Source organism: Mesoplodon densirostris (genome assembly GCF_025265405.1).
Source record: "Mesoplodon densirostris isolate mMesDen1 chromosome Y unlocalized genomic scaffold, mMesDen1 primary haplotype SUPER_Y_unloc_2, whole genome shotgun sequence".
NCBI classification, from domain to species: Eukaryota; Metazoa; Chordata; class Mammalia; order Artiodactyla; family Ziphiidae; genus Mesoplodon; species Mesoplodon densirostris.
The window spans coordinates 1,250,932-1,274,699 of NW_026778237.1; the positions used below are offsets into that span (position 1 = coordinate 1,250,932).

The 23,768-nt window shown below is 40.1% G+C and overlaps 5 pseudogenes; 1 reads left to right on the plus strand and 4 right to left on the minus strand.

The window, feature by feature from the left end:
• LOC132483040 (centrosomal protein of 78 kDa-like) overlaps nucleotides 1-23,768 on the plus strand; it is a 360,457-nt pseudogene that overhangs the window by 23,957 nt on the left and 312,732 nt on the right.
• LOC132483000 (ferritin heavy chain-like) lies at nucleotides 784-4,379 on the minus strand (annotated as a pseudogene).
• On the minus strand, nucleotides 6,726-10,328 carry LOC132483008 (ferritin heavy chain-like; annotated as a pseudogene).
• On the minus strand, nucleotides 12,682-16,277 carry LOC132483009 (ferritin heavy chain-like; annotated as a pseudogene).
• On the minus strand, nucleotides 18,624-22,225 carry LOC132483010 (ferritin heavy chain-like; annotated as a pseudogene).

Consider the following 23,768-nt stretch of genomic DNA (forward strand, 5'->3'; position numbering starts at 1 on the left):
CCATGGGAAGTCACACCCGTGTTTCTGAGCAAGACAGCCTAACCCTCATCTTTCCATTGTCACCGTTGCCCAGAGTGAACTTGTCAAAGAGATACTCCACCATTCAGACTTCCAAACCCCTCCACCCCACATCTTGCTACTCATACTTAACCATTAGTATTTGCATAATTAATGCACATAAACATTTCAGGTGAAACTGAAGACACCCTTATTTTAATCCCTGCCCAATCCCATTCCCTTCACTTGTTCCCCAGAGGCAACTGCAATCATGACTTCCAGGCTATGGTTCTATACTTTCACTATGCACATGCACCCACATTCACCAGGGACCCCTACCTCACCCCACCCCACCCCAGTCTACCCCGCATATACCTACATTATTTATAAGGGGAAGACTGATTTTGTGTTTTCCAGGGCCCCATGGAACACCTTCTCCCTCCCACTGTGGAGATCCTGAGCTGCATATGGTTGTGGTATGGCTGTGTTCAGAAACTCCTGGATACCTGTTTTAAAACTTAAAAATGAGAGATTTGCCCACATGAATCAACCGGAGACCTTTATTTATTTATGAACCAATAACTTTATTGGAAGAAACGGAAAAACTGGAAGAACAAAACTTAAGTGATAAAGTCCAGGAAAAGAGTCCTGCACTTGTTGCAAAAACAAAAACAAAACCAAAACGTAAGTGAACTTCTTCTGCAAGGGCACTGTTGCTGTCTGCATGGCAGGCACGGTGACCAGGGCTCTGGTCTCCCCGTGGCTCTGGGGAGGTCCAGTCCAGGCTCAGTTCTTCTCGTCGCTGTCGCCCAGGGTGAGCTTGTCAAAGAGGTACCCTGCCAGGTCGACCTCCTGGACCCCCATCGTGCTCAGGGTGGTGACATGACCCTCCAGCTCTCTGATGAACGCCACCTACTGGCTGAGGTAGTGAGTTGCCAGGAAGTGGCGCAGGTGGGGGTCGCACTTGTCGGTGGCCAGCTGGTGCAGTGGAGCAGGCTCCGGGTCACTTGCTTCTCCAGGAACAAGGCGCACTTCATGGCCTTGAGGCCACTCTTGCACTCGTCACGGACTGGCTTCCTGATGTCTTGGAAGTTGAGGCGGCCCCCGCGCTGGTTCTGCAGGCGCTTCAGGCCCCGGGCCCGCCCGCTGTGCTCGTGGGAGCGGCGCAGGAAGAACCGGCTGAAGTGCTTCAAGGCCACGTCGTCGCGGTCGAGGTAAAAGGCCGCGGCCAGGCACACGAAAGAGGCGTGGAGCTCCAGGGTGAAATGGCTGTCGACGGTGGCCTCGCACCTGCGAGGGCGGCATGCTTAGCGTGGCGGGCGTGAAGGCCAAGGTGAAGGCGAAGCCGCGGGGCCTGTGGTAGCTGCCTGGGACGGAGCCCCTTTGAGGTTATTTACCCATTTCCTTCCTCTTGGGTAAGTGCAGACTTCTCTTTTCTTTGTCAGAAAACAAAAGGCTTAGATGCATTCTTAGAGCAAATAACTTAACTGTGGGGATGTATTTATCCCCTCCAGCCTCATTTGTCTTTTCACTGCCACTCAGCAAGCATTTTTTTTAACCCCTCAATTATGTTGTATGGAATGAGCCACAGTGGTAGGAAATACCATTGATCTCAAATTATCTTTCATTCATTCATTCAATAAATATTTATTGATTACTTAATATGGCCCAGGCACTGGTATGGGATTTGGGCATATATTAGTAAAAAAGAGAGACAAAGTCTGTTCCCATGAGGTTTGTATTCTAGTGGAGAAGCAGACCAAAACAAACCAAAACAAAAAAACTACTGTTTTTCTCCCTTTATTGTCTCAAGTAAATACGTATAAGATATTACACATGTATATGATATTAAAAAGTCAATATTTTCTTAGAAGTTAAGGACGTTATAGTGGAAGACATAAGACCAACCTAGGTATTTATAATGAATTAATTCAACATTAATTCAACAGCTATTTATATACAGTATTCCAAATGTGTGTCACTGTTTGACTCTGGAGATACACAGAATCAAACATGGTCTCTGTTCTCAAGGTACAAGAAAGAGTGATGGACTGTTTGAAGTGCTCTCAATGGTTGTAAAGCTTTTGGATAAAATAGCTGTTTTCACTTAAAGTTTTATTACCATGCCTTTGACTAATGTACTTTTTTGGTGGGTCTCTTTATTTCTCTTTGAAAGCTCATGCTATGCTATAATCATTGTTTATGAAGGAAGCAAAGGATCAAATAGCAACTGTCACATTGTAAACTTATCTAAGCAATTTTAGAGGCATTTAATTGTTGAGTCTGTAAAGAAATAGAATAATAAGAATGTCTATTTGATAAGTTGATTTTAATGATAGGATCATACATTAGAGATGGAAAAGAACTACATGATCAGTTTCTCAGTGAGATAAAATTGTATTCTATGTTTGCTTAACACCAGTGTTTAGTCGTAATATAATTGCAGTCTTTCAAAAATTTCCTTGGAAGAGTCCATTGTAGACTTCACTGGAAGAATCTATTTAAATAGAAGAAATCTTGATTTTGTAGAACATTTTCTCATTATGTTCCAAGATTATTTAATAATTAATTTATCTGGACCACTTTACTCTTCAAATATTAAAATAATACTATTGAATGGTTATATGTGTACTAAGGGGGTGATAATGGTGTTTCTCAGATGTTTTATCCCTCATCATTACTTCCTAGGTTAGAAGATGATGTTAAAATACATGTTATAACTAAGAGAAACCTAAGGTTTAAAATCTAACTTTTTTAAGGGAAATGAATAAACTAGCATGAACTGGAACCTCAAATTTCCATGAAGGAAATATACATATATATAAACAAAAACATTGCCTACACTTTTTCTTTAATGAGGAATGTAAAGCTAAATACAAACACAGAATGAGAAAACTTCAGAGCAGATCATGTTTTTAGAAAAATTTTAAATTTTATTTTTTAAATTTATTTATTTTATTTTTAATTTTTGGCTGCATTAGGTCTTTGTTGGATGCGGGCTTTCTCTAGCTGCAGCAAGTGGGGGCTACTCTTTGTTGCAGTGCGTGGGTGTCTCATTGCGGTGGCCTCTCTTGTTATGGAGCACGGGCTCTAGGTGCTCGTGCTTCAGTAGTTGTGGCATGCCGGCTCAGTAGCTGTGGCATGTGGGCTTAGTTGCTCTGTGGCATGTGGGACCTTCCAGGACCAGGGCTGGAACTCATGTTCCCTGCATTGGCAGGCATTTCTTAACCACTGTGCCACCAGGGAAGCCCCCAAATTAAAAAAAAATTTGACAATCAAATTTTATAGTTTATAACTTGGTATGTGCTAAGATAATGTCTTTTAAAATATCAGTATAGGACTATAAGATGAAGGTTTCTTTGAAATATTTGTGGTCAGTGTTGGTATTATGTTAGGATTCTCCAGAAAAACAGAACCAATAGAAGATATATTTATATATTATATAAAATAAGGAATTAACTCACATGATTATGGAGGCTGACAAGTCTCAAAATCTGCAGTTGCCATACTTGAGACCCAGGAGAGTCCATGGTGTAGGTCCAGTCCAAAGCCCAGGAGGCTCAAGACCCAGGAAATTCAAGTTGAAGGCAGGAAAAAAACCATGTTCCTGCTCCAAGGCAGTCAGGCAAGAGGAGTTCCCGCTTACTCAGAGGAAGGTCAGCATCTTTATTTTATTCAGGCCTTCAAATGATTGGATGAGGCTCATCGACTTTAAGGAAAGCAATCTGCTTTACTTCGTCTAGTATTTCAAATGTTAATCTCATGGAAAAACACCCTTTCAGGCACAAACAATAATATTTGACTAAATATCTGGGTACCCACTGGCCCTTTGAAGTTGACATATAAAAATTAGCTATCACAGTATTATTCGTGATAAATGCAGAGTCAACTAATAAAAATTCTCATGCTATAATCTGTAAAAACTGTTTTGACTTTCAGTTCCCTTCATTAATTTAAAAATGTTACAGAACTAATAGTTACACAACTGATATTAGACAATAAGTTCTGACTCCATGTCAATGATTAGCTCTTATTCATTCATTCAGCATATTTCTATTGAGCACCTATTATATGACAGGTATTTTATAGGTACTAACATCAAACTTGTTCTATAAGCTCTTCATATTTGTATTTCTTTTGTAGCTAAGTGCTAGTAAATGTTACATATAATTCCTTCTTTGAAAATTAATACATGAAGTAGGATCAATGGTATAATCTTAAGGAAGTAGACCATATGAAGCAGCAGCTGGTGGCTTATCTCACTCTCTGTGGCGTGTGTGTGTGTGTATACATATGTATAAATAAATCATTTAATGAGAGGTAATGAAAAGTGATACATCAATATTATATATCTCTGGGCTGTTCAATCTGCATTACCTCATTATTACAGATACTGGATTAAATTTGATTATCGTTACCCATATTTTACAGATAAAGAAATTGTGAATTAAAGTATGTAACATGATCAAACACAGAGCTTGTAAATAGCAGAGAGTGACACATCTGAATGGATGTGTGTGATATCTACCCACTGTCATGGTGAGGGCCTTGCATTACACTTACTGTCCAAAGCTTACTGTGCTGAAACCTTCACAGCAAAGGTTCCAGTTTCTCATAATGATCTCTAAGTGAAAGTGAATGAAGTTTAGCTACCAGGTATGTGCTTCTGGAACAACACACGATGGGACCTTTTTTTTTTTTCACTTTAGTTTTATTTTATTTTATTTTTTGGCTGCGTTGGGACTTGGTTGCTGCATGCGGGCTTTCTCTAGTTGCGGCAAGTGGGGGCTATTCTTCATTGTGGTGCATGGGCTTTTCATTTCGGTGGCTTCTCTTGTTGCGGAGCACGGGCTCTAGGTGCACAGGCTTCAGTAGCTGTGGCTTGCGGGCTCTAGAGCACAGGCTCAGTAGTGTGGCACATGGGCTTAGTTGCTCCGCGGCATGTGGGATCTTCCCAGACCAAGGATCGGACCCGCGTCCCCTGCATTGGCAGATGGATTTTTAACTGCTGCGCCACCAGAGAAGCCCACAGTGGGACCTTTTAACATTGTTTCCAAAGCTGTTTTCTTTGGAATACTGTTTTGTGAGATTTGGTAGAAAAAGAATCCCATGATCAGAATGTTTGGGAAACACTGAATATTTTATCCCCATATTATACATTCAAAATGTATATTCTTTACATCAGACATAAAATTCCTAGAGTAAACAAAAACTGAAAAAAAAAACAAAAAATCCTGCTAATTCGATTAATACAAGTTTTCCACTGAACACTTGTGAATGTTTTTGAGGCACTGGCTGATACTGAACACAGTCTTGGGAAGGCTGATCTAAGGAACTAAAATTCTGTTAATTATGAGGAAAACACTTTTAGGTGAGAAGAGATGCATATGGTAGCAGGCTTCAGTATTCTGTGTTTCCATTCGGGAGATTGTTCTTATTTGATCCCTTCCACCCTTGATCCTTTTTCCATGCAGTGGACTCTGTAGTAGGGATAAAGGGGAAAATGTCATTTAGTACCCTAGAAGAGCTATTTACTCTACTGTAGATACAGTGGAGGCTGGTAAAAGTGTGTTGATAATAAGACATATTAGCTTAGGTTCTCTTGGTAGCAAATAACAAAAACTAAATCAAAGTTGGATATATGAAACCCAAGGGCAGAAATAGAGCCAGGCTCAGGAAAGGTCTAGGAAGCAGCTATATCATTTCCAGTAATGTGATCGCCGAACTGCTTTTCAACAAAGGGCGTCTTCCTAATGAACTTCAAAATGAACTCTGCTGCTGGTTGGAATTTAAAAAAAATAAAATATATATATATATATATATATATGTATATACATATATATATATTTATACACACACACACAAGCATGCATATATACATATGATACAAAGAAAGAAAACATATATAAGTGGATGTTTTGTTATTACAACATGCGTGCCAGGCATTGGTGACCATGGGAAGTCACACCCGTGTTTCTGAGCAAGACAGCCTAACCCTCATTTTTCCATTGTCACCGTTGCCCAGAGTGAACATGTCAAAGAGATACTCCACCATTCAGACTTCCAAACCCCTCCACCCCGCATCTTGCTACTCATACTTAACCATTAGTATTTGCATAATTAATGCACATAAACATTTCAGGTGAAACTGAAGACACCCTTATTTTAATCCCTGCCCAATCCCATTCCCTTCACTTGTTCCCCAGAGGCAACTGCAATCATGACTTCCAGGCTATGGTTCTATACTTTCACTACGCACATGCACCCACATTCACCAGGGACCCCTACCTCACCCCACCCCACCCCAGTCTACCCCGCATATACCTACATTATTTATAAGGGGAAGACTGATTTTGTGTTTTCCAGGGCCCCATGGAACACCTTCTCCCTCCCACTGTGGAGATCCTGAGCTGCATATGGTTGTGGTATGGCTGTGTTCAGAAACTCCTGGATACCTGTTTTAAAACTTAAAAATGAGAGATTTGCCCACATGAATCAACCGGAGACCTTTATTTATTTATGAACCAATAACTTTATTGGAAGAAACGGAAAAACTGGAAGAACAAAACTTAAGTGATAAAGTCCAGGAAAAGAGTCCTGCACTTGTTGCAAAAACAAAACCAAAACCAAAACGTAAGTGAACTTCTTCTGCAAGGGCACTGTTGCTGTCTGCATGGCAGGCACGGTGACCAGGGCTCTGGTCTCCCCGTGGCTCTGGGGAGGTCCAGTCCAGGCTCAGTTCTTCTTGTCGCTGTCGCCCAGGGTGAGCTTGTCAAAGAGGTACCCTGCCAGGTCGACGTCCTGGGCCCCCATCGTGCTCGGGGTGGTGACATGACCCTCCAGCTCTCTGATGAACGCCACCTACTGGCTGAGGTAGTGAGTTGCCAGGAAGTGGCGCAGGTGGGGGTCGCACTTGTCGGTGGCCAGCTGGTGCAGTGGAGCAGGCTCCGGGTCACTTGCTTCTCCAGGAACAAGGCGCACTTCATGGCCTTGAGGCCACTCTTGCACTCGTCACGGACTGGCTTCCTGATGTCTTGGAAGTTGAGGCGGCCCCCGCGCTGGTTCTGCAGGCGCTTCAGGCCCCGGGCCCGCCCGCTGTGCTCGTGGGAGCGGCGCAGGAAGAACCGGCTGAAGTGCTTCAAGGCCACGTCGTCGCGGTCGAGGTAAAAGGCCGCGGCCAGGCACACGAAAGAGGCGTGGAGCTCCAGGGTGAAATGGCTGTCGACGGTGGCCTCGCACCTGCGAGGGCGGCATGCTTAACGTGGCGGGCGTGAAGGCCAAGGTGAAGGCGAAGCCGCGGGGCCTGTGGTAGCTGCCTCGGACGGAGCCCCTTTGAGGTTATTTACCCATTTCCTTCCTCTTGGGTAAGTGCAGACTTCTCTTTTCTTTGTCAGAAAACAAAAGGCTTAGATGCATTCTTAGAGCAAATAACTTAACTGTGGGGATGTATTTATCCCCTCCAGCCTCATTTGTCCTTTCACTGCCACTCAGCAAGCATTTTTTTTAACCCCTCAATTATGTTGTATGGAATGAGCCACAGTGGTAGGAAATACCATTGATCTCAAATTATCTTTCATTCATTCATTCAATAAATATTTCTTGATTACTTGATATGGCCCAGGCACTGGTATGGGATTTGGGCATATATTAGTAACAAAGAGAGACAAAGTCTGTTCCCATGAGGTTTGTATTCTAGTGGAGAAGCAGACCAAAACAAACCAAAACAAAAAAACTACTGTTTTTCTCCCTTTATTGTCTCAAGTAAATACGTATAAGATATTACACATGTATACGATATTAAAAAGTCAATATTTTCTTAGAAGTTAAGGACGTTATAGTGGAAGACATAAGACCAACCTAGGTATTTATAATGAATTAATTCAACATTAATTCAACAGCTATTTATATACAGTATTCCAAATATGTGTCACTGTTTGACTCTGGAGATACACAGAATCAAACATGGTCTCTGTTCTCAAGGTACAAGAAAGAGTGATGGACTGTTTGAAGTGCTCTCAATGGTTGTAAAGCTTTTGGATAAAATAGCTGTTTTCACTTAAAGTTTTATTACCATGCCTTTGACTAATGTACTTTTTTGGTGGGTCTCTTTATTTCTCTTTGAAAGCTCATGCTATGCTATAATCATTGTTTATGAAGGAAGCAAAGGATCAAATAGCAACTGTCACATTGTAAACTTATCTAAGCAATTTTAGAGGCATTTAATTGTTGAGTCTGTAAAGAAATAGAATAATAAGAATGTCTATTTGATAAGTTGATTTTAATGATAGGATCATACATTAGAGATAGAAAAGAACTACATGATCAGTTTCTCAGTGAGATAAAATTGTATTCTATGTTTGCTTAACACCAGTGTTTAGTCGTAATATAATTGCAGTCTTTCAAAAATTTCCTTGGAAGAGTCCATTGTAGACTTCACTGGAAGAATCTATTTAAATAGAAGAAATCTTGATTTTGTAGAACATTTTCTCATTATGTTCCAAGATTATTTAATAATTAATTTATCTGGACCACTTTACTCTTCAAATATTAAAATAATACTATTGAATGGTTATATGTGTACTAAGGGGGTGATAATGGTGTTTCTCAGATGTTTTATCCCTCATCATTACTTCCTAGGTTAGAAGATGATGTTAAAATACATGTTATAACTAAGAGAAACCTAAGGTTTAAAATCTAACTTTTTTAAGGGAAATGAATAAACTAGCATGAACTGGAACCTCAAATTTCCATGAAGGAAATATACATATATATAAACAAAAACATTGCCTACACTTTTTCTTTAATGAGGAATGTAAAGCTAAATACAAACACAGAATGAGAAAACTTCAGAGCAGATCATGTTTTTAGAAAAATTTTAAATTTTATTTTTTAAATTTATTTATTTTATTTTTAATTTTTGGCTGCATTGGGTCTTTGTTGGATGCGGGCTTTCTCTAGCTGCAGCAAGTGGGGGCTACTCTTTGTTGCAGTGCGTGGGTGTCTCATTGCGGTGGCCTCTCTTGTTATGGAGCACGGGCTCTAGGTGCTCGTGCTTCAGTAGTTGTGGCATGCCGGCTCAGTAGCTGTGGCATGTGGGCTTAGTTGCTCTGTGGCATGTGGGACCTTCCAGGACCAGGGCTGGAACTCATGTTCCCTGCATTGGCAGGCATTTCTTAACCACTGTGCCACCAGGGAAGCCCCCAAATTAAAAAAAAATTTGACAATCAAATTTTATAGTTTATAACTTGGTATGTGCTAAGATAATGTCTCTTAAAATATCAGTATAGGACTATAAGATGAAGGTTTCTTTGAAATATTTGTGGTCAGTGTTGGTATTATGTTAGGATTCTCCAGAAAAACAGAACCAATAGAAGATATATTTGTATATTATATAAAATAAGGAATTAGCTCACATGATTATGGAGGCTGACAAGTCTCAAAATCTGCAGTTGCCATACTTGAGACCCAGGAGAGTCCATGGTGTAGGTCCACTCCAAAGGCCAGGAGGCTCAAGACCCAGGAAATTCAAGTTGAAGGCAGGAAAAAATCCATGTTCCTGCTCCAAGGCAGTCAGGCAAGAGGAGTTCCCGCTTACTCAGAGGAAGGTCAGCATCTTTATTTTATTCAGGCCTTCAAATGATTGGATGAGGCTCATCGACTTTAAGGAAAGCAATCTGCTTTACTTCGTCTAGTATTTCAAATGTTAATCTCATGGAAAAACACCCTTTCAGGCACAAACAATAATATTTGACTAAATATCTGGGTACCCACTGGCCCTTTGAAGTTGACATATAAAAATTAGCTATCACAGTATTATTCGTGATAAATGCAGAGTCAACTAATAAAAATTCTCATGCTATAATCTGTAAAAACTGTTTTGACTTTCAGTTCCCTTCATTAATTTAAAAATGTTACAGAACTAATAGTTACACAACTGATATTAGACAATAAGTTCTGACTCCATGTCAATGATTAGCTCTTATTCATTCATTCAGCATATTTCTATTGAGCACCTATTATATGACAGGTATTTTATAGGTACTAACATCAAACTTGTTCTATAAGCTCTTCATATTTGTATTTCTTTTGTAGCTAAGTGCTAGTAAATGTTACATATAATTCCTTCTTTGAAAATTAATACATGAAGTAGGATCAATGGTATAATCTTAAGGAAGTAGACCATATGAAGCAGCAGCTGGTGGCTTATCTCACTCTCTGTGGCGTGTGTGTGTGTGTATACATATGTATAAATAAATCATTTAATGAGAGGTAATGAAAAGTGATACATCAATATTATATATCTCTGGGCTGTTCAATCTGCATTACCTCATTATTACAGATACTGGATTAAATTTGATTATCGTTACCCATATTTTACAGATAAAGAAATTGTGAATTAAAGTATGTAACATGATCAAACACAGAGCTTGTAAATAGCAGAGAGTGACACATCTGAATGGATGTGTGTGATATCTACCCACTGTCATGGTGAGGGCCTTGCATTACACTTACTGTCCAAAGCTTACTGTGCTGAAACCTTCACAGCAAAGGTTCCAGTTTCTCATAATGATCTCTAAGTGAAAGTGAATGAAGTTTAGCTACCAGGTATGTGCTTCTGGAACAACACACGATGGGACCTTTTTTTTTTTTCACTTTAGTTTTATTTTATTTTATTTTTTGGCTGCGTTGGGACTTGGTTGCTGCATGCGGGCTTTCTCTAGTTGCGGCAAGTGGGGGCTATTCTTCATTGTGGTGCATGGGCTTTTCATTTCGGTGGCTTCTCTTGTTGCGGAGCACGGGCTCTAGGTGCACAGGCTTCAGTAGCTGTGGCTTGCGGGCTCTAGAGCACAGGCTCAGTAGTGTGGCACATGGGCTTAGTTGCTCCGCGGCATGTGGGATCTTCCCAGACCAAGGATCGGACCCGCGTCCCCTGCATTGGCAGATGGATTTTTAACTGCTGCGCCACCAGAGAAGCCCACAGTGGGACCTTTTAACATTGTTTCCAAAGCTGTTTTCTTTGGAATACTGTTTTGTGAGATTTGGTAGAAAAAGAATCCCATGATCAGAATGTTTGGGAAACACTGAATATTTTATCCCCATATTATACATTCAAAATGTATATTCTTTACATCAGACATAAAATTCCTAGAGTAAACAAAAACTGAAAAAAAAAACAAAAAATCCTGCTAATTCGATTAATACAAGTTTTCCACTGAACACTTGTGAATGTTTTTGAGGCACTGGCTGATACTGAACACAGTCTTGGGAAGGCTGATCTAAGGAACTAAAATTCTGTTAATTATGAGGAAAACACTTTTAGGTGAGAAGAGATGCATATGGTAGCAGGCTTCAGTATTCTGTGTTTCCATTCGGGAGATTGTTCTTATTTGATCCCTTCCACCCTTGATCCTTTTTCCATGCAGTGGACTCTGTAGTAGGGATAAAGGGGAAAATGTCATTTAGTACCCTAGAAGAGCTATTTACTCTACTGTAGATACAGTGGAGGCTGGTAAAAGTGTGTTGATAATAAGACATATTAGCTTAGGTTCTCTTGGTAGCAAATAACAAAAACTAAATCAAAGTTGGATATATGAAACCCAAGGGCAGAAATAGAGCCAGGCTCAGGAAAGGTCTAGGAAGCAGCTATATCATTTCCAGTAATGTGATCGCCGAACTGCTTTTCAACAAAGGGCGTCTTCCTAATGAACTTCAAAATGAACTCTGCTGCTGGTTGGAATTTAAAAAAAATAAAATATATATATATATATATATATATGTATATACATATATATATATTTATACACACACACACAAGCATGCATATATACATATGATACAAAGAAAGAAAACATATATAAGTGGATGTTTTGTTGTTACAACATGCATGCCAGCCATTGGTGACCATGGGAAGTCACACCCGTGTTTCTGAGCAAGACAGCCTAACCCTCATTTTTCCATTGTCACCGTTGCCCAGAGTGAACTTGTCAAAGAGATACTCCACCATTCAGACTTCCAAACCCCTCCACCCCACATCTTGCTACTCATACTTAACCATTAGTATTTGCATAATTAATGCACATAAACATTTCAGGTGAAACTGAAGACACCCTTATTTTAATCCCTGCCCAATCCCATTCCCTTCACTTGTTCCCCAGAGGCAACTGCAATCATGACTTCCAGGCTATGGTTCTATACTTTCACTATGCACATGCACCCACATTCACCAGGGACCCCTACCTCACCCCACCCCACCCCAGTCTACCCCGCATATACCTACATTATTTATAAGGGGAAGACTGATTTTGTGTTTTCCAGGGCCCCATGGAACACCTTCTCCCTCCCACTGTGGAGATCCTGAGCTGCATATGGTTGTGGTATGGCTGTGTTCAGAAACTCCTGGATACCTGTTTTAAAACTTAAAAATGAGAGATTTGCCCACATGAATCAACCGGAGACCTTTATTTATTTATGAACCAATAACTTTATTGGAAGAAACGGAAAAACTGGAAGAACAAAACTTAAGTGATAAAGTCCAGGAAAAGAGTCCTGCACTTGTTGCAAAAACAAAAACAAAACCAAAACGTAAGTGAACTTCTTCTGCAAGGGCACTGTTGCTGTCTGCATGGCAGGCACGGTGACCAGGGCTCTGGTCTCCCCGTGGCTCTGGGGAGGTCCAGTCCAGGCTCAGTTCTTCTCGTCGCTGTCGCCCAGGGTGAGCTTGTCAAAGAGGTACCCTGCCAGGTCGACCTCCTGGACCCCCATCGTGCTCAGGGTGGTGACATGACCCTCCAGCTCTCTGATGAACGCCACCTACTGGCTGAGGTAGTGAGTTGCCAGGAAGTGGCGCAGGTGGGGGTCGCACTTGTCGGTGGCCAGCTGGTGCAGTGGAGCAGGCTCCGGGTCACTTGCTTCTCCAGGAACAAGGCGCACTTCATGGCCTTGAGGCCACTCTTGCACTCGTCACGGACTGGCTTCCTGATGTCTTGGAAGTTGAGGCGGCCCCCGCGCTGGTTCTGCAGGCGCTTCAGGCCCCGGGCCCGCCCGCTGTGCTCGTGGGAGCGGCGCAGGAAGAACCGGCTGAAGTGCTTCAAGGCCACGTCGTCGCGGTCGAGGTAAAAGGCCGCGGCCAGGCACACGAAAGAGGCGTGGAGCTCCAGGGTGAAATGGCTGTCGACGGTGGCCTCGCACCTGCGAGGGCGGCATGCTTAGCGTGGCGGGCGTGAAGGCCAAGGTGAAGGCGAAGCCGCGGGGCCTGTGGTAGCTGCCTGGGACGGAGCCCCTTTGAGGTTATTTACCCATTTCCTTCCTCTTGGGTAAGTGCAGACTTCTCTTTTCTTTGTCAGAAAACAAAAGGCTTAGATGCATTCTTAGAGCAAATAACTTAACTGTGGGGATGTATTTATCCCCTCCAGCCTCATTTGTCTTTTCACTGCCACTCAGCAAGCATTTTTTTTAACCCCTCAATTATGTTGTATGGAATGAGCCACAGTGGTAGGAAATACCATTGATCTCAAATTATCTTTCATTCATTCATTCAATAAATATTTATTGATTACTTAATATGGCCCAGGCACTGGTATGGGATTTGGGCATATATTAGTAAAAAAGAGAGACAAAGTCTGTTCCCATGAGGTTTGTATTCTAGTGGAGAAGCAGACCAAAACAAACCAAAACAAAAAAACTACTGTTTTTCTCCCTTTATTGTCTCAAGTAAATACGTATAAGATATTACACATGTATATGATATTAAAAAGTCAATATTTTCTTAGAAGTTAAGGACGTTATAGTGGAAGACATAAGACCAACCTAGGTATTTATAATGAATTAATTCAACATTAATTCAACAGCTATTTATATACAGTATTCCAAATGTGTGTCACTGTTTGACTCTGGAGATACACAGAATCAAACATGGTCTCTGTTCTCAAGGTACAAGAAAGAGTGATGGACTGTTTGAAGTGCTCTCAATGGTTGTAAAGCTTTTGGATAAAATAGCTGTTTTCACTTCAAGTTTTATTACCATGCCTTTGACTAATGTACTTTTTTGGTGGGTCTCTTTATTTCTCTTTGAAAGCTCATGCTATGCTATAATCATTGTTTATGAAGGAAGCAAAGGATCAAATAGCAACTGTCACATTGTAAACTTATCTAAGCAATTTTAGAGGCATTTAATTGTTGAGTCTGTAAAGAAATAGAATAATAAGAATGTCTATTTGATAAGTTGATTTTAATGATAGGATCATACATTAGAGATGGAAAAGAACTACATGATCAGTTTCTCAGTGAGATAAAATTGTATTCTATGTTTGCTTAACACCAGTGTTTAGTCGTAATATAATTGCAGTCTTTCAAAAATTTCCTTGGAAGAGTCCATTGTAGACTTCACTGGAAGAATCTATTTAAATAGAAGAAATCTTGATTTTGTAGAACATTTTCTCATTATGTTCCAAGATTATTTAATAATTAATTTATCTGGACCACTTTACTCTTCAAATATTAAAATAATACTATTGAATGGTTATATGTGTACTAAGGGGGTGATAATGGTGTTTCTCAGATGTTTTATCCCTCATCATTACTTCCTAGGTTAGAAGATGATGTTAAAATACATGTTATAACTAAGAGAAACCTAAGGTTTAAAATCTAACTTTTTTAAGGGAAATGAATAAACTAGCATGAACTGGAACCTCAAATTTCCATGAAGGAAATATACATATATATAAACAAAAACATTGCCTACACTTTTTCTTTAATGAGGAATGTAAAGCTAAATACAAACACAGAATGAGAAAACTTCAGAGCAGATCATGTTTTTAGAAAAATTTTAAATTTTATTTTTTAAATTTATTTATTTTATTTTTAATTTTTGGCTGCATTAGGTCTTTGTTGGATGCGGGCTTTCTCTAGCTGCAGCAAGTGGGGGCTACTCTTTGTTGCAGTGCGTGGGTGTCTCATTGCGGTGGCCTCTCTTGTTATGGAGCACGGGCTCTAGGTGCTCGTGCTTCAGTAGTTGTGGCATGCCGGCTCAGTAGCTGTGGCATGTGGGCTTAGTTGCTCTGTGGCATGTGGGACCTTCCAGGACCAGGGCTGGAACTCATGTTCCCTGCATTGGCAGGCATTTCTTAACCACTGTGCCACCAGGGAAGCCCCCAAATTAAAAAAAAATTTGACAATCAAATTTTATAGTTTATAACTTGGTATGTGCTAAGATAATGTCTTTTAAAATATCAGTATAGGACTATAAGATGAAGGTTTCTTTGAAATATTTGTGGTCAGTGTTGGTATTATGTTAGGATTCTCCAGAAAAACAGAACCAATAGAAGATATATTTATATATTATATAAAATAAGGAATTAACTCACATGATTATGGAGGCTGACAAGTCTCAAAATCTGCAGTTGCCATACTTGAGACCCAGGAGAGTCCATGGTGTAGGTCCAGTCCAAAGCCCAGGAGGCTCAAGACCCAGGAAATTCAAGTTGAAGGCAGGAAAAAAACCATGTTCCTGCTCCAAGGCAGTCAGGCAAGAGGAGTTCCCGCTTACTCAGAGGAAGGTCAGCATCTTTATTTTATTCAGGCCTTCAAATGATTGGATGAGGCTCATCGACTTTAAGGAAAGCAATCTGCTTTACTTCGTCTAGTATTTCAAATGTTAATCTCATGGAAAAACACCCTTTCAGGCACAAACAATAATATTTGACTAAATATCTGGGTACCCACTGGCCCTTTGAAGTTGACATATAAAAATTAGCTATCACAGTATTATTCGTGATAAATGCAGAGTCAACTAATAAAAATTCTCATGCTATAATCTGTAAAAACTGTTTTGACTTTCAGTTCCCTTCATTAATTTAAAAATGTTACAGAACTAATAGTTACACAACTGATATTAGACAATAAGTTCTGACTCCATGTCAATGATTAGCTCTTATTCATTCATTCAGCATATTTCTATTGAGCACCTATTATATGACAGGTATTTTATAGGTACTAACATCAAACTTGTTCTATAAGCTCTTCATATTTGTATTTCTTTTGTAGCTAAGTGCTAGTAAATGTTACATATAATTCCTTCTTTGAAAATTAATACATGAAGTAGGATCAATGGTATAATCTTAAGGAAGTAGACCATATGAAGCAGCAGCTGGTGGCTTATCTCACTCTCTGTGGCGTGTGTGTGTGTGTATACATATGTATAAATAAATCATTTAATGAGAGGTAATGAAAAGTGATACATCAATATTATATATCTCTGGGCTGTTCAATCTGCATTACCTCATTATTACAGATACTGGATTAAATTTGATTATCGTTACCCATATTTTACAGATAAAGAAATTGTGAATTAAAGTATGTAACATGATCAAACACAGAGCTTGTAAATAGCAGAGAGTGACACATCTGAATGGATGTGTGTGATATCTACCCACTGTCATGGTGAGGGCCTTGCATTACACTTACTGTCCAAAGCTTACTGTGCTGAAACCTTCACAGCAAAGGTTCCAGTTTCTCATAATGATCTCTAAGTGAAAGTGAATGAAGTTTAGCTACCAGGTATGTGCTTCTGGAACAACACACGATGGGACCTTTTTTTTTTTTCACTTTAGTTTTATTTTATTTTATTTTTTGGCTGCGTTGGGACTTGGTTGCTGCATGCGGGCTTTCTCTAGTTGCGGCAAGTGGGGGCTATTCTTCATTGTGGTGCATGGGCTTTTCATTTCGGTGGCTTCTCTTGTTGCGGAGCACGGGCTCTAGGTGCACAGGCTTCAGTAGCTGTGGCTTGCGGGCTCTAGAGCACAGGCTCAGTAGTGTGGCACATGGGCTTAGTTGCTCCGCGGCATGTGGGATCTTCCCAGACCAAGGATCGGACCCGCGTCCCCTGCATTGGCAGATGGATTTTTAACTGCTGCGCCACCAGAGAAGCCCACAGTGGGACCTTTTAACATTGTTTCCAAAGCTGTTTTCTTTGGAATACTGTTTTGTGAGATTTGGTAGAAAAAGAATCCCATGATCAGAATGTTTGGGAAACACTGAATATTTTATCCCCATATTATACATTCAAAATGTATATTCTTTACATCAGACATAAAATTCCTAGAGTAAACAAAAACTGAAAAAAAAAACAAAAAATCCTGCTAATTCGATTAATACAAGTTTTCCACTGAACACTTGTGAATGTTTTTGAGGCACTGGCTGATACTGAACACAGTCTTGGGAAGGCTGATCTAAGGAACTAAAATTCTGTTAATTATGAGGAAAACACTTTTAGGTGAGAAGAGATGCATATGGTAGCAGGCTTCAGTATTCTGTGTTTCCATTCGGGAGATTGTTCTTATTTGATCCCTTCCACCCTTGATCCTTTTTCCATGCAGTGGACTCTGTAGTAGGGATAAAGGGGAAAATGTCATTTAGTACCCTAGAAGAGCTATTTACTCTACTGTAGATACAGTGGAGGCTGGTAAAAGTGTGTTGATAATAAGACATATTAGCTTAGGTTCTCTTGGTAGCAAATAACAAAAACTAAATCAAAGTTGGATATATGAAACCCAAGGGCAGAAATAGAGCCAGGCTCAGGAAAGGTCTAGGAAGCAGCTATATCATTTCCAGTAATGTGATCGCCGAACTGCTTTTCAACAAAGGGCGTCTTCCTAATGAACTTCAAAATGAACTCTGCTGCTGGTTGGAATTTAAAAAAAATAAAATATATATATATATATATATATATGTATATACATATATATATATTTATACACACACACACAAGCATGCATATATACATATGATACAAAGAAAGAAAACATATATAAGTGGATGTTTTGTTATTACAACATGCGTGCCAGGCATTGGTGACCATGGGAAGTCACACCCGTGTTTCTGAGCAAGACAGCCTAACCCTCATTTTTCCATTGTCACCGTTGCCCAGAGTGAACATGTCAAAGAGATACTCCACCATTCAGACTTCCAAACCCCTCCACCCCGCATCTTGCTACTCATACTTAACCATTAGTATTTGCATAATTAATGCACATAAACATTTCAGGTGAAACTGAAGACACCCTTATTTTAATCCCTGCCCAATCCCATTCCCTTCACTTGTTCCCCAGAGGCAACTGCAATCATGACTTCCAGGCTATGGTTCTATACTTTCACTACGCACATGCACCCACATTCACCAGGGACCCCTACCTCACCCCACCCCACCCCAGTCTACCCCGCATATACCTACATTATTTATAAGGGGAAGACTGATTTTGTGTTTTCCAGGGCCCCATGGAACACCTTCTCCCTCCCACTGTGGAGATCCTGAGCTGCATATGGTTGTGGTATGGCTGTGTTCAGAAACTCCTGGATACCTGTTTTAAAACTTAAAAATGAGAGATTTGCCCACATGAATCAACCGGAGACCTTTATTTATTTATGAACCAATAACTTTATTGGAAGAAACGGAAAAACTGGAAGAACAAAACTTAAGTGATAAAGTCCAGGAAAAGAGTCCTGCACTTGTTGCAAAAACAAAACCAAAACCAAAACGTAAGTGAACTTCTTCTGCAAGGGCACTGTTGCTGTCTGCATGGCAGGCACGGTGACCAGGGCTCTGGTCTCCCCGTGGCTCTGGGGAGGTCCAGTCCAGGCTCAGTTCTTCTTGTCGCTGTCGCCCAGGGTGAGCTTGTCAAAGAGGTACCCTGCCAGGTCGACGTCCTGGGCCCCCATCGTGCTCGGGGTGGTGACATGACCCTCCAGCTCTCTGATGAACGCCACCTACTGGCTGAGGTAGTGAGTTGCCAGGAAGTGGCGCAGGTGGGGGTCGCACTTGTCGGTGGCCAGCTGGTGCAGTGGAGCAGGCTCCGGGTCACTTGCTTCTCCAGGAACAAGGCGCACTTCATGGCCTTGAGGCCACTCTTGCACTCGTCACGGACTGGCTTCCTGATGTCTTGGAAGTTGAGGCGGCCCCCGCGCTGGTTCTGCAGGCGCTTCAGGCCCCGGGCCCGCCCGCTGTGCTCGTGGGAGCGGCGCAGGAAGAACCGGCTGAAGTGCTTCAAGGCCACGTCGTCGCGGTCGAGGTAAAAGGCCGCGGCCAGGCACACGAAAGAGGCGTGGAGCTCCAGGGTGAAATGGCTGTCGACGGTGGCCTCGCACCTGCGAGGGCGGCATGCTTAACGTGGCGGGCGTGAAGGCCAAGGTGAAGGCGAAGCCGCGGGGCCTGTGGTAGCTGCCTCGGACGGAGCCCCTTTGAGGTTATTTACCCATTTCCTTCCTCTTGGGTAAGTGCAGACTTCTCTTTTCTTTGTCAGAAAACAAAAGGCTTAGATGCATTCTTAGAGCAAATAACTTAACTGTGGGGATGTATTTATCCCCTCCAGCCTCATTTGTCCTTTCACTGCCACTCAGCAAGCATTTTTTTTAACCCCTCAATTATGTTGTATGGAATGAGCCACAGTGGTAGGAAATACCATTGATCTCAAATTATCTTTCATTCATTCATTCAATAAATATTTCTTGATTACTTGATATGGCCCAGGCACTGGTATGGGATTTGGGCATATATTAGTAACAAAGAGAGACAAAGTCTGTTCCCATGAGGTTTGTATTCTAGTGGAGAAGCAGACCAAAACAAACCAAAACAAAAAAACTACTGTTTTTCTCCCTTTATTGTCTCAAGTAAATACGTATAAGATATTACACATGTATACGATATTAAAAAGTCAATATTTTCTTAGAAGTTAAGGACGTTATAGTGGAAGACATAAGACCAACCTAGGTATTTATAATGAATTAATTCAACATTAATTCAACAGCTATTTATATACAGTATTCCAAATGTGTGTCACTGTTTGACTCTGGAGATACACAGAATCAAACATGGTCTCTGTTCTCAAGGTACAAGAAAGAGTGATGGACTGTTTGAAGTGCTCTCAATGGTTGTAAAGCTTTTGGATAAAATAGCTGTTTTCACTTAAAGTTTTATTACCATGCCTTTGACTAATGTACTTTTTTGGTGGGTCTCTTTATTTCTCTTTGAAAGCTCATGCTATGCTATAATCATTGTTTATGAAGGAAGCAAAGGATCAAATAGCAACTGTCACATTGTAAACTTATCTAAGCAATTTTAGAGGCATTTAATTGTTGAGTCTGTAAAGAAATAGAATAATAAGAATGTCTATTTGATAAGTTGATTTTAATGATAGGATCATACATTAGAGATAGAAAAGAACTACATGATCAGTTTCTCAGTGAGATAAAATTGTATTCTATGTTTGCTTAACACCAGTGTTTAGTCGTAATATAATTGCAGTCTTTCAAAAATTTCCTTGGAAGAGTCCATTGTAGACTTCACTGGAAGAATCTATTTAAATAGAAGAAATCTTGATTTTGTAGAACATTTTCTCATTATGTTCCAAGATTATTTAATAATTAATTTATCTGGACCACTTTACTCTTCAAATATTAAAATAATACTATTGAATGGTTATATGTGTACTAAGGGGGTGATAATGGTGTTTCTCAGATGTTTTATCCCTCATCATTACTTCCTAGGTTAGAAGATGATGTTAAAATACATGTTATAACTAAGAGAAACCTAAGGTTTAAAATCTAACTTTTTTAAGGGAAATGAATAAACTAGCATGAACTGGAACCTCAAATTTCCATGAAGGAAATATACATATATATAAACAAAAACATTGCCTACACTTTTTCTTTAATGAGGAATGTAAAGCTAAATACAAACACAGAATGAGAAAACTTCAGAGCAGATCATGTTTTTAGAAAAATTTTAAATTTTATTTTTTAAATTTATTTATTTTATTTTTAATTTTTGGCTGCATTGGGTCTTTGTTGGATGCGGGCTTTCTCTAGCTGCAGCAAGTGGGGGCTACTCTTTGTTGCAGTGCGTGGGTGTCTCATTGCGGTGGCCTCTCTTGTTATGGAGCACGGGCTCTAGGTGCTCGTGCTTCAGTAGTTGTGGCATGCCGGCTCAGTAGCTGTGGCATGTGGGCTTAGTTGCTCTGTGGCATGTGGGACCTTCCAGGACCAGGGCTGGAACTCATGTTCCCTGCATTGGCAGGCATTTCTTAACCACTGTGCCACCAGGGAAGCCACCAAATTAAAAAAAATTTGACAATCAAATTTTATAGTTTATAACTTGGTATGGGCTAAGATAATGTCTTTTAAAATATCAGTATAGGACTATAAGATGAAGGTTTCTTTGAAATATTTGTGGTCAGTGTTGGTATTATGTTAGGATTCTCCAGAAAAACAGAACCAATAGAAGATATATTTATATATTATATAAAACAAGGAATTAGCTCCCATGATTATGGAGGCTGACAAGTCTCAAAATCTGCAGTTGCCATACTTGAGACCCAGGAGAGTCCATGGTGTAGGTCCAGTCCAAAGGCCAGGAGGCTCAAGACCCAGGAAATTCAAGTTGAAGGCAGGAAAAAAACCATGTTCCTGCTCCAAGGCAGTCAGGCAAGAGGAGTTCCCGCTTACTCAGAGGAAGGTCAGCATCTTTATTTTATTCAGGCCTTCAAATGATTGGATGAGGCTCATCGACTTTAAGGAAAGCAATCTGCTTTACTTCGTCTAGTATTTCAAATGTTAATCTCATGGAAAAACACCCTTTCAGGCACAAACAATAATATTTGACTAAATATCTGGGTACCCACTGGCCCTTTGAAGTTGACATATAAAAATTAGCTATCACAGTATTATTCGTGATAAATGCAGAGTCAACTAATAAAAATTCTCATGCTATAATCTGTAAAAACTGTTTTGACTTTCAGTTCCCTTCATTAATTTAAAAATGTTACAGAACTAATAGTTACACAACTGATATTAGACAATAAGTTCTGACTCCATGTCAATGATTAGCTCTTATTCATTCATTCAGCATATTTCTATTGAGCACCTATTATATGACAGGTATTTTATAGGTACTAACATCAAACTTGTTCTATAAGCTCTTCATATTTGTATTTCTTTTGTAGCTAAGTGCTAGTAAATGTTACATATAATTCCTTCTTTGAAAATTAATACATGAAGTAGGATCAATGGTATAATCTTAAGGAAGTAGACCATATGAAGCAGCAGCTGGTGGCTTATCTCACTCTCTGTGGCGTGTGTGTGTGTGTATACATATGTATAAATAAATCATTTAATGAGAGGTAATGAAAAGTGATACATCAATATTATATATCTCTGGGCTGTTCAATCTGCATTACCTCATTATTACAGATACTGGATTAAATTTGATTATCGTTACCCATATTTTACAGATAAAGAAATTGTGAATTAAAGTATGTAACATGATCAAACACAGAGCTTGTAAATAGCAGAGAGTGACACATCTGAATGGATGTGTGTGATATCTACCCACTGTCATGGTGAGGGCCTTGCATTACACTTACTGTCCAAAGCTTACTGTGCTGAAACCTTCACAGCAAAGGTTCCAGTTTCTCATAATGATCTCTAAGTGAAAGTGAATGAAGTTTAGCTACCAGGTATGTGCTTCTGGAACAACACACGATGGGACCTTTTTTTTTTTTTCACTTTAGTTTTATTTTATTTTATTTTTTGGCTGCGTTGGGACTTGGTTGCTGCATGCGGGCTTTCTCTAGTTGCGGCAAGTGGGGGCTATTCTTCATTGTGGTGCATGGGCTTTTCATTTCGGTGGCTTCCCTTGTTGCGGAGCACGGGCTCTAGGTGCACAGGCTTCAGTAGCTGTGGCTTGCGGGCTCTAGAGCACAGGCTCAGTAGTGTGGCACATGGGCTTAGTTGCTCCGCGGCATGTGGGATCTTCCCAGACCAAGGATCGGACCCGTGTCCCCTGCATTGGCAGATGGATTTTTAACTGCTGCGCCACCAGAGAAGCCCACAGTGGGACCTTTTAACATTGTTTCCAAAGCTGTTTTCTTTGGAATACTGTTTTGTGAGATTTGGTAGAAAAAGAATCCCATGATCAGAATGTTTGGGAAACACTGAATATTTTATCCCCATGGTATACATTCAAAATGTATATTCTTTACATCAGACATAAAATTCCTAGAGTAAACAAAAACTGAAAAAAAAAAACAAAAAATCCTGCTAATTCGATTAATACAAGTTTTCCACTGAACACTTGTGAATGTTTTTGAGGCACTGGCTGATACTGAACACAGTCTTGGGAAGGCTGATCTAAGGAACTAAAATTCTGTAAATTATGAGGAAAACACTTTTAGGTGAGAAGAGATGCATATGGTAGCAGGCTTCAGTATTCTGTGTTTCCATTCGGGAGATTGTTCTTATTTGATCCCTTCCACCCTTGATCCTTTTTCCATGCAGTGGACTCTGTAGTAGGGATAAAGGGGAAAATGTCATTTAGTACCCTAGAAGAGCTATTTACTCTACTGTAGATACAGTGGAGGCTGGTAAAAGTGTGTTGATAATAAGACATATTAGCTTAGGTTCTCTTGGTAGCAAATAACAAAAACTAAATCAAAGTTGGATATATGAAACCCAAGGGCAGAAATAGAGCCAGGCTCAGGAAAGGTCTAGGAAGCAGCTATATCATTTCCAGTAATGTGATCGCCGAACTGCTTTTCAACAAAGGGCGTCTTCCTAATGAACTTCAAAATGAACTCTGCTGCTGGTTGGAATTTAAAAAAAAAAAATATATATATATATATATATATATATATATATATGTATATGTATATACATATATATATATTTATACACACACACACAAGCATGCATATATACATATGATACAAAGAAAGAAAACATATATA